We start from the raw sequence: 16,227 nt of genomic DNA on the forward strand, positions 1-16,227 counted from the left end.
TAATAAACCAGAAAATCTTTTGTTCTTCAGCCTTGGAAGTACCTGGAGATTGAGACTAGGAGCACTGCTTATTTAAGTGCAATATCCAACCTTATCTGACTAGCTTTCTGCTTTGCAAGAACGATTTGTCTGCTTCATGTCACACAGTCACACAAGGTTTTTGAGAGGTTCAGTGTTAGCAGAGTATGTGCCCTGTTCACTGGATTGTGCTCGATATTCAGAACGGGAAAACAGGCCCAAATCTTGATCATCTTGGGACATCCCTGGGAAGCAAATTCCTGTGTCTCTTCCTCACTCTCATAGCAGTGCAGAGGGATCCCCTTGGATAGGGCTGTGCAGGAATCAGCCAGCTGTTCTACATATTGCAGGATGAGCTACAGAAGCACAAGAGGAGACAAACACACGATGTTTTCGGTCTCCTCTGCTCTGACAGGTCGTGCTTGCTTTCCCTGCCATTGGCACTCAGGATACCATATTACAGCTGGAAAGAGGGTTCTTTTCTTCCACACTCTGTTGTTAAGCCAAATCCTGTGTCCAGGACCTTGGTTCCATTGGTACCAATTAACACAGTGCATATTAGCTCACACCGAGACGAGGGCTGAAACTGGTTCATTGTGGTTTGGGTGCAGCTGAAGCGGCCCCCCAGTAAGAATGAAACCAGGAAGGGGGATGACAACGATCTATTTTCTATCTTCTTTTAAGATCCAAATTAAAATAGCTGGGTGTTTTGTTCCAGACAAATTCCACTTCAGGAGTATGTGGGCCTACTTGTGCAATCAGCTGTGCCAAAGGGACCCCAGTGAAAAGTGCCAGGCTTTGAGCTAGCTCAGAGCTTCTCAGGGGTGCAGACAAGACTGTCTTGCCACATCAAGGCTGAGCAGTGAATAGCACTGTGTTGCAGGACGTGTTGGCACACGTCACATCCCAGAGCACCAGGAGCCCACCAACAGCACAGAGGGCTTTGCCTCCACCTCCAAGAAGGTGGGTGGTGGGTGTGGGGGCTGGTACAAGCTGACGAGGCAAGGAATAGAGGCAAAGGCAGTAAGCAGCAGGGCTGGTTTGCCATTCCAGGAAAACATGGAACTCCTGGCAATCACCTTTTCTACCTGTGCCTAGAACAGCCCCAGTGCACTGTTTGTGAGGGTTCAGCAGGGCACTGGTATGAACTCACACTGTCTGAAGCGTGTGCATTACCTTCAGTATCGTGGCAGCTTGGGGCACTGCAACATAAGAATGATTTGAAGGCATTAGAGAGTGTCCAAAGGAGGCAACAAACATGGGGAAGGGCCTTGATTTGAAGCCGTGTGAGGACACTGAGGGCACTTGGTGTGTTCAGCTGGAGAGGAGGAGACTGAGGGGAGAGCTCACTGCAGTTCCAGTTTCCTGGGCAGGGGCAGAGGAGGGGCAGGGACTGAGCTCTGCTCTGTGGGGAGCGGGGACAGGACCCAGGGAATGGCTGGAGCTGTGTCAGGACTGGGTTAGGTTGGATTTTGGAAAAAGGTTCTTCCCCCAGAGGCTGGTTGGGCACTGCCCAGGCTCCCCAGGGCAGTGGGCACAGCCCCAAGGCTGCCAGAGCTCCAGGAGGGTTTGGCTGATCTTCTGGGGCACAGGGGGGGACTCTTGGGGATGGGCCTGGGCAGGGCTGAGGGTTGGACTTCATGATCCTTGTGGGTCCCTTCCAGCTTAGCATATTTTGGGATTCTGTGATTTAATGGAAGCAGTGATTTCTGTGCTTCATTTCTAGGAAGGCTCATGCTAAGCTGTTGTGCTGCTCAAGCAAATATCCTTCAGAAAACTTTCCCACCAACTGGAAAATACCAAGTCCGGTTTCCATCCAGTTGGCAGCTTCTATCCAAGTAGAAAAGCATGAGCTGTGTGTAACTAGCTTGTAGAGGTTATGATTAAAAACAGGCTCTTGAGATATGAGCTACCCTGAATATCTGGGAGCTTTCTTCTTCCGTCCCTGAAGCTGTTCCCCTAAGCTTCATTTGCAGTCTGGCATGACAGAAGTTCCTTTCTTTAATAATTTCAGTGTGGAAGATTCACCATTTGATTAACTTTTGTGGAGTTACATTAAAGTTACTGGTGCTTGGCTACATTCATATGAACTGAGACTAGAATTGGTCCAGGGTGTTAGTTTTATGGCTCATTGTTGAAACAGTGCAAAGGCCAAATTGCACTTTGTGAGTCCTCTTGGGTTTAAAAGCTCTTCAAATCAAGGCACACAGGGATTTGGAGTGAATTTACTGGCCAAAAGCTTTACAGTTGTCTCCTGCTTTTCTTCTCTTTGCTGAGATTAAGCTCCTCTGGGAGTATGGGAGCTGAATGATGCCAGGGTGACCAACAGAGAGACAGTTTTATTCACTTTTTGTGTAAAAAATCATGAATTCACTCCTCCCTAGATGAGGTGATGGAAGCAGAGTAGAGTTACTGTAGCTCACATCCACAAAAACTTGGCCTCGTGATGTCTGAGTGTTAAACGGCTGCGTGGCAGAACAGGGTCCTGAAAGCTCCAGGCACACAGGAGGGAGGGACTTCCACAGGCAAAGGGGCCAGGACAGTGGAGCACCTGAGGGTTCCAGGAATGCTTTGTTCATCACTTGATAGCGTGTGGATGTCTGAAAAGGGCCCCAAGGATTGTATGGATATTGTCTTCCAGATTCTAACCAGACACACTGTCTGCAGCACTGTCACTCAGCCAGGGGCGCAGAGCTGGCTCAGAGGTGTGCCAGGGGGTGGCAGAACTGCCCCTCCTGCTCTTCTAACACTGTCTCTTGGGCTGGAAGCTCTCTGTGGCTCCAAGCACTGGCTGGTGACATGGATTGACCTCTCTGTGCTGTCCTGCACATCCCTGTGCCCTGGGAGCTCCCAGGCCAAGAGACCTTTGGCTTCGTTGCCAAGAACTTTCTAATCACAGAGTGGCTGCATCAGGGACTCTTCCCTGTGAGGTTATTACACACTGGTTATGTTTGAGAGCATTTCTCCACACAAGGGCAGCAGAATGCAGTGAGCTAAGAAGGTGAGTTCTTCCTCCTTGAAGCCTGAAGGCTTTGTTGTGCTGTGGCCTGAACAGTCCTGATGGTCCAATGGGCACAGTACAAGTGAGAGTTCAGACACCTAAACATGGGTGTCTCCAGCTGGTTTAGATGTCCTGTATGCCCAAGAGATCTGCACAGAGCTGGTCTGCAGGAGAGCTGGGCCTCTTTTTGGAGAGGCAGCAGGAGAGCAGGGACAAAGCCTGAGGGCATCACAACTGAGGTGGCTGTGATTGGGCGACTGACTCCCAGTTCCTGTGCCTGCAGGTTTGGGACTGTGCACTGCAGGGACCACACTGATAACTCACTGCTCCAGGAGACAAAGAAAGGGTTATACAGATATCTGCAGCTACTTGGCACACATGCAGCATTTCACAACAGCAAAACTTCCCCACATGAGTGGAACACTCAGATACAGAGGCCATATTCTCTGCCCTGGGGCAAGAAGAGTTCAATTTAGGATTTTCCTTTGATTTTCATTTTCATACTTCACTCTTAAGCTGCTTTCATAAAACATTTATTGTTTTTCTTCAGGAAAAATAAACATCCTAACCAGTAAACAGGTCAGGCAGTGAAGTTAGATTCAAAATAATCCACTGTGGGAAACTCAAAATATGAAAAAAAAAAAACCCTCAGCTAGAAATGTGATATTACATTGACCAGTTCAGTTCACACAGATCTGTCCCACCAGCTCCTTTTGTGTGGCTCAGAGCTGTCCCACTGATGCTGAATGCTCCAGAGAGCTACTGCTGCTGCAGCTCAAGTGATCCCTTCTTGCACTCTGAGTGCAAAGAGAACGATTTCGGACAGGAAGCTCCAAATCCCACATGGCTGCAGAGTGGAGAGTCTTTGAATCCTGTTAAAATACGTGCTGTCTGAACACTGCCATGTCAGTGTGGGCCAGCCTGGTGCTCTGCTGACATGAAGTGTGGCGGCCACACAGTGCTTTTGCCACGGTCTCAAACCAGAGAGGAACGTGGCAGCTGATCCCTTCTACAAGCTTGAGCACAGTTTGCTGTTGGAATTTGCTGGATGGTCACACACTGCAACCAGAGAGGGATGGGGTGAGGCTTGAAATGGTTTCTGCAGCAGACAATACCACAGTCTTCTCCCAGATACTGCTCTCTCCTCACAAAGCACTGCTGAGAGAGGCAGTTTGGTTGCTCAAGCAGGATGGATGTGACAGTGTGAGTGACTGCCTGAAGTGCAGGTCTCTGAGAAGCCCTGGAGATGTGTATCTCAGGGTTAATCTTCACAAGACGTTCATGTGGAGCCAGGGGACTGATTTTATCACAAGTCTGATGAGTTCACAGAAAGTTTTCAAAGGGCTGAAGCTTTGGTGTCTGAGCTGCTGCTGCCAGGAGATAAAGGTGCAACTGGAAATGCAGTGATCCTACAGAAACTGTAGATAGGAATAGTGCAAAGGTCCTCTGGGCCTCTCTCCACCAGAATCCAGTCCCTGAGCGTCTTCCCTGAGACCCCTGTGAGCCTGCACATCCCTTTAGCAGGCTGACAGACATACAGCCAGTCTGCCTCCAGACCAGGCCTTGGAAATACCTCTGGGTGCTTGTGCCCCAGTCCCTCCCATTTCCTCACCTTTGTGTTTTACACACACACACACAAAAAAAGGCAGGAATTTTCTACCCCCATCAAAGAGACCAAGGGATTGGTCACTTTTTTAAATGCATTGAGAATTTTTGGCAACTCGGGCTGGGCTGAGACAGACAGCATCACTGAGATACACAAAAGCTTTGAGAATCAAGGACTTAGGGATTCTGGACATTGTGAAAAAACAAACAAACAAACAAAAAGTCTGCTTTGCTTTTGTGTTTAGTTTCTGTTCTGCCCTGTGATGTAAACTCAAAAAATACACCTAGAAGATATCTTAGCATCTCTGGAGAAAGATCAGTGACTACAAAAAATCCTGATGGAAAGCAGTGCTACCAAAGTTACTCAGATCTTTTGAGCACTAATATATAGTCCCTGTCAATGCTGAGATTCTGATGCTATTAAGGGGTTGCTGATTGCTGAAGCTGTTGCTTTCCATTTCTCTTGCTGCAGTCGGGAGATTATTAAAATGTTCCATATGTGGAAGTTTATGTAGAACTGACACTGTGCCATAATGATGCGTGGTGAGTCTGGAACATCTAAATATTGATATTAATTTGCATGATCCCCTCTAGGATGTGCCAGGACATCAGCAATGACTACAGTGAGAAAGTCTGTCTCTGAAGGAAGCACCTAATAACTCTTTTTGCAGGAGTTTTTAACACTGAGCTTATGCAGTCTGTGGCAAGGCTAGAGACTGAGAACATATTGCAGTTATTACAGGGCTTGAAGTCCAAGTTCCTTTTAAGACACGTCACCAGCAATGTGTTTTAATCAGAAGTATTTTAGTGAAGTAAATTGGAATCATCTGGTCCTGACCGGCATCGTGTTCTCTCCAGTGTGATTTATCCTGTAATTCCTTTAATGAACTTGGTACCAATACTTTGGGATGAACAGGAAGAGCAAACGGGAAGGATCTGTAATGCTTCCATTAGCACAGGTTGGACAGAAACGTTGCTGTTGTTGACTTTGCTGCAGCAACAAAGAGAATCCTCAGAACAGGTCCCAGGGCAGCTGTGGGAATGGTCAGGATGCTGTAAAAGGTCCATTTTCAGGGACAGAGCTTTCTTTCTTGCTTTGTTTAAGTAAGAGGAGAATGAATTAATTCACTGATTTATCGCCAATATTTCATCCTGCTGAAAAAATATCCGAGAATATACTCCAGGACTCGGGATGGGGGACATCTTGCAGTGTTTCTCCTAACCCCACAGCCAGAGTCCCAAGCAGGAGGGACACAAAATCATGTTTTCAAGAAAGGGAAGTGGGAGGCAGGAAAGGTGCAGTGTGTGTTTGTGTGTGTGTGAAACAGGCCCTGGTTTTCACACAGCTCCAGCAGGCACGGCTGGAGATGAGCACAGTGCTCTCTTGCTTTTCTTCCAGTTCATTAGGAAGTGACCCATTTTGTTCAAAAGTCATTCACTTCTGCCTTCTACTGAAGGACAGACAGATGGCATGGCTGAAAAACCTCACCCCAATCCTGGGAAACCAGGCTGAGCCCCAGTGAGAGATGTCCAGCTGACCCAGTTCTGGTGACAGAAGGGGACACTGCACACTCCTCAGGTGGGGTGAACAGTGCTGTTAAATGTCCCATTCTGTTATTTTCCCAAAGTGTTTTGATTTTACATGGGGATTGGCACTGTGGCACACGAGATTTTCCACACCAACACAAATAGCTCTTTCCCCTCTCACCACAGATAGTATTCTGTGTGTTAATGTGTCAGTGGGGAACACTCTGCATTGTATATAAAAGTTAAAAAAAATCTCAAATATAATACTTGGAACCATAGAAGGATCTCAGCATAAAACCCTGAATCTGTTCCAAGACAGGGAGGAGGAGAATAGAAAGGGAATTTATAACTTTTTCTTACCACTTTTCTTCTTCTTTATTTTGGCTAAGAAACAAAACTTTAGGAAGGGTTGGAATACTTTGCTGTAATTAAAAGCCTGGGAAGAGCTTCTTTGTATGCTTTTTAACTTACATGCATTTGAACAAATTGCTGTATAGCTCCCTAAACTGTTTGACATTTGCTCTTGTTAGAGCAAATTATGGTTACATCTACTTCTGACCCTGATATTTTGTGAAAGAGTAAGCTGCTCTCTTCTAAGTTTAAACAATTACATGTGCTAAATGCTTGTAATAAGTGCAGTGGCCTGTTAAATTAAGCCTTAATTTATTCAGGATATGTTAATTTTATGAATACTTTTGAATAAGTAATTATAATTTTGCCCGAAGCCTGTCATTTGGATGCTGCAATAATTAGGGTGCCCATTAGCCAGTTTTCATCATCTAATAACACAAAGTAAATACAGAAGGAAACTGAGGAGAAAAAGTTTGTGTCTTGAAGATATTGGGATGAGAACTTAAAAGCCATTTCTCTGTAAGCAGGAGGGGGGTTCAGTGGGTTTTTGGAGCCGATTCAGCAGTGACACAGTTGCTGTCCCAGCTGGGTGGCTGCAGGGCAGCACCAGCCCTGGGCATGGCAGGGGGCCGCCTCTCTTTGTGCTGGGCACAGCACAGGCATCCCATGGCAGCCCACTAACACCCCTCTGCTAAAGGGAACAGTTCACATGGTCATAAACAGATGAGATCAGTCTCGAGGAAATGATGAGAACCTACAAACATCCTGGTGCTCACTGGCTGGGAACGGCGGGAATCTCCCTCCCAGTTACCAGTCCTGGAGGGGTATAATCCCTCTGTTATCCCACACTCTGGGCAGCAATTCTGAGCTCATTCCTATGGAACTGCATCATAATGCTCCCCCAGTTACCCACATGTATGTAAAGGGGCTTTTTAAAATGAAGTCTTCTCTCTGTAGTTTGGGCATGTGTTCCCAGTGGAGTCCCCTGAATCTCTGCACTGTCCAGAGTTCAGGACTGCTGCACACCAGATGGAAGGAAGGAGCTGCTTTGGAGGGTTATCCATGGCCATAAGGTGTGAGAAGACCTTGCCTCACACAGATGTGAGCCCTCATGGAGCAACAGGGTAGAGGATGCAACACAGAGCCAGTGCCAGTCAGCAGCCCCAAAACAACTTGCCTTTGGTCAAGGAAGCAGCTCTTGCTCCTCCTCTGCCCCTGCTTGAACAGTCAGGATGTGCCTTTCTGGATGAGCCTAGGAATGGAGGGAATGACAGGAAGGTGGATGGTCAGGGATTGCAGCCAAGATTTACTCAAATAGAAAGTGTTTGTGGGGGACATCTTGAAAATAGATGCAGGAGTGTCCTCACACACAAGGATGTGTCACACAGCTCCTTCACCCCACCCAGTCAGGGCCCCTGAGTTCAGTGCTGCTCCCCTGGCAGCCACAGGGCTCCTTCCCAAGGGCTGCCTGGCATGTGCTGGCCCTGCACACACACACACTCCAGACTGGGAGATCTTGGTGCAAGGCTGCTGAGGGAAACCACTGGTGTGGCCGTAAAGGATTTCTTTGAAAGTTCATCTGCAAAGTGCCAGCTGCATTTCTAACTATAAAAATAACTAAAAATAGCAAAGTGCCCTTTGTACATATGACTTAAAGGGCATAATTTGTCTTGTATTGGTATAATAACTACTGTCTTCTCATGCTTAGTGTTGCAAGAACAGCCAGGAGGCATCCAGCCTGCATGAAACCTTCATCAGAGATGTTGTTTTCTCCATAAAACTTGGCAAAGTCCTCTATTGTTTCTGGAGATCTTTGTAGCTTGGCTGCATTGTTCTGCTGTCTCATCATCCGTGCCCATGATAAACTGGGCACTTCTGACAATTGTTTTATAAAACTGTGGCTAGGAAAATTAAATGGCCTTTTATTTTATTAAGGTAACAAAGTGATTTATGAAAAGACACATCCCCTTCCCTGCTGGGAAGTCCATGTGTGCTTCAAGCCCCAGAGCTGACTGTGGGCTGAGACTGTGCCTTTGCCATAGCTGTTCACCACTGGTATTACTGGAGTGCCCAGGAGGACTGAGCCCCTCTGCTGCCCCCAACTCCACCGTGCTACCTGCTGAACAGAGATGGTTTGAGGCCCTCCCAAGCTTCAGTCTTTGTAAATGCCCTGGGGAAATACTTCTAGGGGCAGAAAGACACACTCCCTTCCCCACGGGGCTCAAATGATCCACATGGAGGTTGTCATCTCTTGTGTTCCAGTGGTGAGCTGCAGGGACAGGAGGAGGATTAGAGCAGCACAGAAAACAAATCATTCACACAGCCTTGCTTCAGTGCCTCTCCTCTCAGCTCTCCCCACAGCAAGGCCTTCCTCCAGAGCCACACTGTTTTCACTTCACTGGGTTCTTGGTCTCCGTCTGTGCCTGGGAAACACTGTCCCATCTGCTGGGGGGGTGTCTCGGGTAGCCCTCAATTGTGTGACATGAAGCTGTGCCCAGCTTTATCTGGAGTTACAGCTGAGTGCATCCAGCTTGGCTGGGCAGCCATCGGAGCTGGCTGGGGCCTCTTGGCTTCATCTGGTGAAAGGTAAATGACTGAAAGGATGAAAACAGGGCTTTTTAATTGCCAAGCCACTTGAATCAATAGGGAACTCTGCATGTTACTACGTGTGGTCTCCATGGACCCCATATGAAGGATGAAGGCAGCTGTGACCTCGCTTCATCACCCTGGCCTCAATCAATAGCTACCAGCTTTTAAAGTCCCAAAAGGTGTGATTAAGTCTCTGCTGCATGAAGTTAGCTTTCCTAGCATATAGCCCATTGTCCTGACTGAAAGGACCTGAAAGCCCTTATTCTGTGGGGGTTAATGACCAGATGTCCCTGGAAGGAAGCCCATCAGCCCTGGGCCTCAGTGCCAGGAATTACTGCAGCTGATCTCATACCCCTTTGCACCCCTACCTTAGCTGCAGTGGGCAGCACGGAGCACTTCACGTGGGGAAACAGGTCTGTGTGTGCAGGGATAACCAGGGATAACCAGTGGTGTCCTGGGAGGGGACTGCAAAGAGAGTTGTGTTATTCTATTCTGTTGCTCTTAGTCTATGAGAGGACACTTCAGAGGGAGGCAAACTCAGACCCTTCCCCACCTGAGAGTGTGACAGGGCATGTTTCAAACTCAGACCCTTCCACACCTGAGAGTGTGACAGTGCATGTTTCAAGTCCGTAATCCGGCACTTTCTCTGGGGCAGCCCCTCTTATGCAGTGAGTGTGTACATGTGATAGTGCCAGCAAGGGCTAAGTCAGACTGTCCCTGTGTAATATCAGGGCTTTAATAATGCAGGAACAGGACAATTGCATTGTCTGGGTGAAAACAGTAAGGACAAGTTTATGGTTTGCAACAGCAGGTGCCTCAGCACCTCTAGCAGGAAGGGAATCAGCAGAATAGTGTGGAGACAAATGAACAAAGCAGAAGTTGCCTCATATGATGTAGGTACCTGACTCACTTAGCAGTGCTAATATTGATACATCATTCTCAAAGGGCCCCTTCCATGTCACCATTTTCATGTAGAAATCTAACAGCACATCCTTCAACTTGAAAGGGCTCTGTGAGTAGCTGCTTTCATGTATTTTCCTTTTACTCTGTCTCATTACTGATCCTCCAGAGGCTGTGAGGATGCCTCACTCCAAGGAAAACACTAATACTGGTATCTTGCTCTCCACATGGTGTATTACTGACTGTCTGTTACTCCACTCAGGCAGCACAATTGGATAGGGAATTTGGTTAGCACAGTATAACCAGGGTGTGTGATAATTACTGGAGCATCATTATCAGTCTTATGGCATGTTTTTGCAGTTGTTAATTAAGGCTTTTATCTTCCTTTGCACATTAAAACTTTGAAAAACATTGAACAGCATTAATAAATCTCTAGTCCCTGTAGCCAGCAGCAGCTTTGCTTTTGGAGAAAGAAAAGCTCTGGAAGTCTTCCTCCCAGGCTGTTGTGCCTTGCAGGTGAGCCTATGACAGATCATTAAGGATTTGCTGCTCAAGGACGGAGGCAGAAATAAACTTACATATGCACAGAGCATGGAGCACAGATGAATCCAGCCATGATTCACTTGGAGTGCAAGATTAGTTTCCTTTGAAATGCCATCAGAAAGCATTTGCTCACAATCTAGGTCACAGCAACAAAGGCTACGGGAGGGATTGACTGAAGGCAAGAGGAGTGAAGCTGAAATTACCTATGTCCAACAGCTGCCCCAGCCAGATGTTTGCAACGTTAAATGTTCTGTGGGAACAGAGCTCTGCAGCCATGCAGAGCCTTTAGTGGGAAGAAATGGAATTGTACATTTATGTGAGTCCACACAATGATCTCATAACTCTCTTACCTGTGCTATTGCTAAAAATCCCTGCTTCTCTTCGTGCTAAAAGTGTGTTCACAGCTCATGCTGTGGGTTTTTTTCTACTGCTTCACTTCCTTTCCCTGAATATAATAATTGTTCTTGGAGCTCAGGACCGTGAACCAAACATTGATAGAGATTAAGAAGACCAGCAGACGATGGGAAACAGAAAATTCAGCCAGACTCATTAAGCATAAACAAATATTTTGAGGTGCAGTGCTCAGGCAGTGATTAGTTTACCAGCTGTAGGCAGAGCTACAGAGGAAATTAAAAAGATGGAGTATGCTGAAAACTGCAGAGGGAAAGAAACTCCATCAGGGTACCCTGACTCATAATGCATCAGGGAAAGAGTGGGGTTTAGACTGGGATCTGCTGGATTTTAGGATTCTTGCTTCTCTGAGAGCCAGCCTGTCTGTGAGACACTTTCTGTGTCACGCCAGCAGTGGAGCGGAAACTTTTTTTTAACAGGCAGGAGGAGGAGGGAAAGCCCTGCATAAAACCCGAGCTCTCATAAGAGGAAAATATTGCATGCACCTTTTCAAAATCCTTCAGGATGCAGCTGCAGATAATGAAGACAAATGATGCCTTCAAAATAAAGATAATAATGGAAACAAGCTATGCCTAGAATTCACCTCAGCTTCAGATTCCGATGGCAGCAAAGGTAATAGCATAATGGAGCCCATTAATGCAGTAGGAGGCAGACACAGACAGAAACTAGAAGGATGAAGGGTTATTTAAAATGTCTGGGGGATGTGTACAGATGAGTCTGAGGCAGCAAATCATCACTGAGATCATGAAAACATGAACAGTCCTGATGCATATTGGAAGTATGTTATGGCCTCTCTACTTGCTGGTAGTTGGAGCAGCATCTCTAGTGCCCTCTCCAGAATGAGATGTCTCAGCAAACAGCAGCAAGTAGAAAACAGTCAGAATGTTTTCAGAAATACACTTCTTTTTGTCAAGAGACATCAGTGAGGCTCCAAACCTCTCCTGTTAGTGATGGATCATCAGCTGTGAAAAGGCAGTAGGTTTAAGGTAGGATTTCTACTGAAAAAGCACCCACTTATAGAAAATACCCCAGTAATTTTGGCACTCCACAGTATTACCAGAGACATGCAAAAGCTGGTTCCAAGATCCTCTTCCTGTTTTAGATGATGCCATGAGCTTCAGGCAAATGATGTGGAAGATGCCTGCTTGTGGGAAGAGCTTTTTGGCAGCCTGGAGATTCTCCTCGTCCCTGGAAGTGACAAAAAGATCTGAGAGAAAGAAATCTAAACTATATGCACTTCTGAAACAGAATACTGGTCACCTTATCACTTTCCAGATAATGCAGCAAGGCTGGAGTGTCTTTTTGTGTTACTTCCTCTGACTTTTAAGAAAATTGGGGACATAATTTAAATGAAACTCAATAGAAAAAGCATATTTTGAGCCAGAGAGGGAACTGAGAGGATTCAAGGATGGGGTGAAACAGCTGGGGGAGTAGAAGGCCTGGTTCTTTTCTGTCAAACTCCTCACAGCATTCCTGGATGATAACACAGGCACTGCCTGAGCCCTCGTGAACCCTGAGCAACAGGGCAGGCCTGTTCCATGTACAGAAAATGTGGAGTTGTCACCAAGGTCTGTTAAGAACAAGGCTGTAGGTGTAGGGGACACGCAGTCTTGGCAGGGCTGTACTTACAGATCCCTGCTGGAAGAACAGCTGGCAGCCTGTATTAATAAGGTTTAATCTGTTCTCCAAGGAGACCGTAGATACACGACAGGAGCCTGTGACCTCCCTGAGGGAGGACTGCTGACTTCACCAGGACAGGTTAGAAATGATCTTGTAGCCCTTCAAGGCCTCTCCTCTACTGATTCATCATCTCATATGCTTTTCAGAATTTATCTCACACCTGCCCTTGAAACCTCAGCCTGTTCCTTTTTAAACTTACCCTGACAGCTCTCTTAGACTTCAACACATTTGTAAAAATCCCCAGAGCCACAATATCATCCAAAAAACCAGCTCTGCTGAGCTGTGTGTGACACACAGGGCAGTGCTGTGGCAGCAGGAGGGCAGTGCCACTGCTCCTGATGGTCACTGGTGCCCTGAGCCTCCTGCAGCTCTCAGCTGCTCGAGCTGCTGCAGCAGGAGCAGCCTCTGGCACACATGCACAGTCTGTGCTACACCGGGGGCTGGGGCTGGAGGCAGCACTGCATCACTGCTAAAGAGAAAAATACTGCCCTGAGAGAACAAAGACTTTCAGCTGTGATTAACATTTTATTGCCTGGGCGGTGGGTATCAAAGGGCTTTTGGGCTCTTCTGGAGGCACTTCAGTCCAGTTGGATTAAAATCAGCACAGCTGTTCCCCAACTGGCTTTAAAAATGCTTCCAGCAAATGCCACTTCCTGCTGTTGCTGTCCTTCTTCTGGAAGCTGCATCCTCCTGCTCAGCTTTGCTCCAAGACTTGCTCTTCTGCTTCCTCCTCCTTCCCTGGGTGTTTGCCTGAGGCCCAGCAGTGTCCATCCCTGCATCCTCCCTGCACTTCCCAGCACCAGCCTTCAGCACAGAACTGAGGAGTGGGGCATGGGGGGGGTTCCCAAATGGAATTGCCCACACAAACAAGTGAGGCTGTGAGTGTGGGAGATGTCGGGTTATCCTGCTCTGCTCTTCCCTCCACGCTGGCCTTGGGCACCAGGGCTGGAGAGCTCCAACTGGCTCTTCCTCAGAGATGGACGAGGGGAGCTCTGCTGTAGCCAGCTGACCCCCATCTGCTGTGGGGCTGCTCAGCAGAGGCAGAAGCACAGCTATTTCCCTGGACAGGCCATGTGGAGGAGAGACTTTGAGATGCTGAGGATGGTACAACCACCAATAACAATTGTTTCTGCCTCTGCTGTGTGTGCAGAAATCTTTGGTAGCAAGGTTGGAATGAAGAGGGGCTGGAGAACTCAGGTCTCTGACTGCACTGGGAAGTGAGCAACAGAGGGTGTACATTTGAAAGCAAATAGTTGAGAGTGCAGAAGAAGCCAGGACAGCAGGACTGGAGCTGCTCCTCTTCTGCCAAAGAGCTGCTGCTGGGAGATGCCAGTGGGATGCTCAGCAGCAGAGGGACAGAAGGAGGGTTCTGAGCGTCTGAGCTGCTTTGATTTCTCTCTCAGGCACTGCCTTGCTCCAGCCTAGATTTCACTCCATCCCTAGGATGCAGATGCCATCTGCAGGAGCCGCTCGATCCAGCCTTCTGCGAGCTACAATAGCTGGGAAGGGAAAATCTAATCCAAGTAGTGGAAGAAGTGCCAGAAAAGAGACCTTGCCTGCTTCCCTGCCTGCCCCCAGGAAGGCAGCACAGCCCTTTTCTGTGGAGGGACCTGCAGGGGTGAGGTGGCAGCAAAAGTGCCCCTCACAACCACGGGCCAGGGCTGGGGCACACTGGTTTGCTTGGGCACCCTCCTACCTCAGGGTACAGATTGAAGGTCTCTCCCCGTAGAGCTGGGGGACTCCCCCCTTCAGAACAAGTGTGTTGGACAGGATTTAGACAGAAAGACTGGAGTTGTCTGCTCCCACAGCTGACTTCTTGCCCAGTTGGCCTCTTGGGTTCTCCTGAACACTCGGCTCTGTGGGACTCTCACCTAGTCCTGACTTGAGGACCATTTTCTAAGACAGATGATCTGGCGTTCGTAGCTCAGACCGTTCCCAGATTTTAGGAAGGATGGATATGGTCATTTGCTTCAGAGGCTGGGGTTTATCTTGCTAAAAGCCTCACACAGTGCAATGTATTAAGAAGTCCTGAGCACACTCCCAACCTCTCTCTGTCCTTTGGGGCACAGTGACTGAGCTGAAAGCAGAACTTGCTGTGAGCCACATCCCAACTCACCAGAAAAAAACACATCCTTCTGGCTTGTCCTGCTGTGGAGGTTTCCATGGATGACTGAAGACTGCCAGGTGTGGATGAGCTGTCATCATATTAGAAGCATTTAATAGCAATCAGCAGTTAAAAAGAGCTTTAACACCATCCAGAGGCACTAGGGAATTGCAGTGCCTGGTGCTGAAGGGTGTGACTTCATGATCATTCTTGCCAACTGTTTCACTAAATTCCCCAAATTTCTTTCTTGTGGATATATGCAATATGTTCCATGCTTGCCATCTCTCTCTGCAGGGCTGGAGCTCTGGGTCTTTGGGATGCACCCAACAGCAGTGCCCAGCACTGCATCCCCTCTCTTTCCCCCTGCAGATGTGGGAAGTGCCCGTGGTGGCACTTGCCAAATGGAACATTCTCCTGCAGTGAGTGAGGAAAGCAAGCAATTGGGCTCCCCAGAGCAGATGGCAGGTGAGCACTACCTCCCTGAGAGGGAAAACACTTGTTCCCAAGGGTTTTAGGAGTGGAAGCTCAGCCAGCAGAGCCTGAGCTCACAAAAAATCGTGAGGTAAGAAAGCCGAATTTGGCTCCCCTCTCCATTTCCAGCAGCGTTAAGGGAAGGAGGCAGCAGATGCCATCCATTTAAAACAAGCATGTCAGTAACAACCACAGCCTGAACCAAAACAGATGTCATCTCCAGGGCTGTTAAGCCTGATACTTCCCAGGCTGCCCTAAGCCCTGGACAGTGTAGCTGGAGGTTCCCCAGTTGGTTGTTGCATTTCCTGAAATGAAGCCCTCGTGCTCACAGCTCAGAGTTCAGCTCATCTGCCACCAGCATAACAGAGTCCTTCTTCTTCCTGACATCTCGGGCAAAAGGCTTTGCACACACTCAGACTCTGCTGAGTAACTAGAAAGGGCAATTTCTCAAGCTCCCTAATGACACAGGAGGCACAACGGTGCTGCAACCTGAAAGTAGGTGCCTGGTTTCAGAATAGCAAGAGTTCACCACCCCATTCCTTTATCAGATGCATTTGGAAGTAAAGGCTGTTCACTGGATTTCCCTTTTGGTCCTAATAAACTTTTCACAGCAAGGCTGTTCTCCCAAACACAGTTCCTGAAGGATACTGTATATTAGCCCTTCTTTCACAAGTAAAACATCTTAAAACATCTTAAACACCTCTTTCCTTCATCTAGAGAACAAAATGTGGCCAAGAAATAATTTTAGAAAAGCTACTTCCATGACACTTGGGGCTCTCCATGTACCCAACCTGAGCTTTAGAACAGTTCAGGTGCTACGTGTAGATATTTACAGAACAGCATTATCATCTGACTCACTGAGAGTCTCCTCAATGCTTGGCAAGGACTTTTAGAGGGGGTTCAGAGTTGTGTACATGCATCTAAAGGGCAGCTCTTGTAAGAGACTAAAACTAAATTTTTGATTTCCTGGGTGCCAGCATTTTAGAGGAAAAACTATGACAGCAACTTGAATTGTTATCAGTGAATC

The 16,227-nt window shown here is 47.6% G+C and overlaps 1 protein-coding gene across 1 annotated transcript in view; it reads right to left on the reverse strand.

Annotated features, from left to right (window-relative positions):
• SKIC8 (SKI8 subunit of superkiller complex) overlaps nucleotides 1-16,227 on the reverse strand; it is a 110,115-nt gene that overhangs the window by 45,725 nt on the left and 48,163 nt on the right. The gene's annotated exons all lie outside the window — the stretch shown is intronic.

Source organism: Pseudopipra pipra, chromosome 12 (assembly GCF_036250125.1).
Source record: "Pseudopipra pipra isolate bDixPip1 chromosome 12, bDixPip1.hap1, whole genome shotgun sequence".
Taxonomy (NCBI): Eukaryota; Metazoa; Chordata; class Aves; order Passeriformes; family Pipridae; genus Pseudopipra; species Pseudopipra pipra.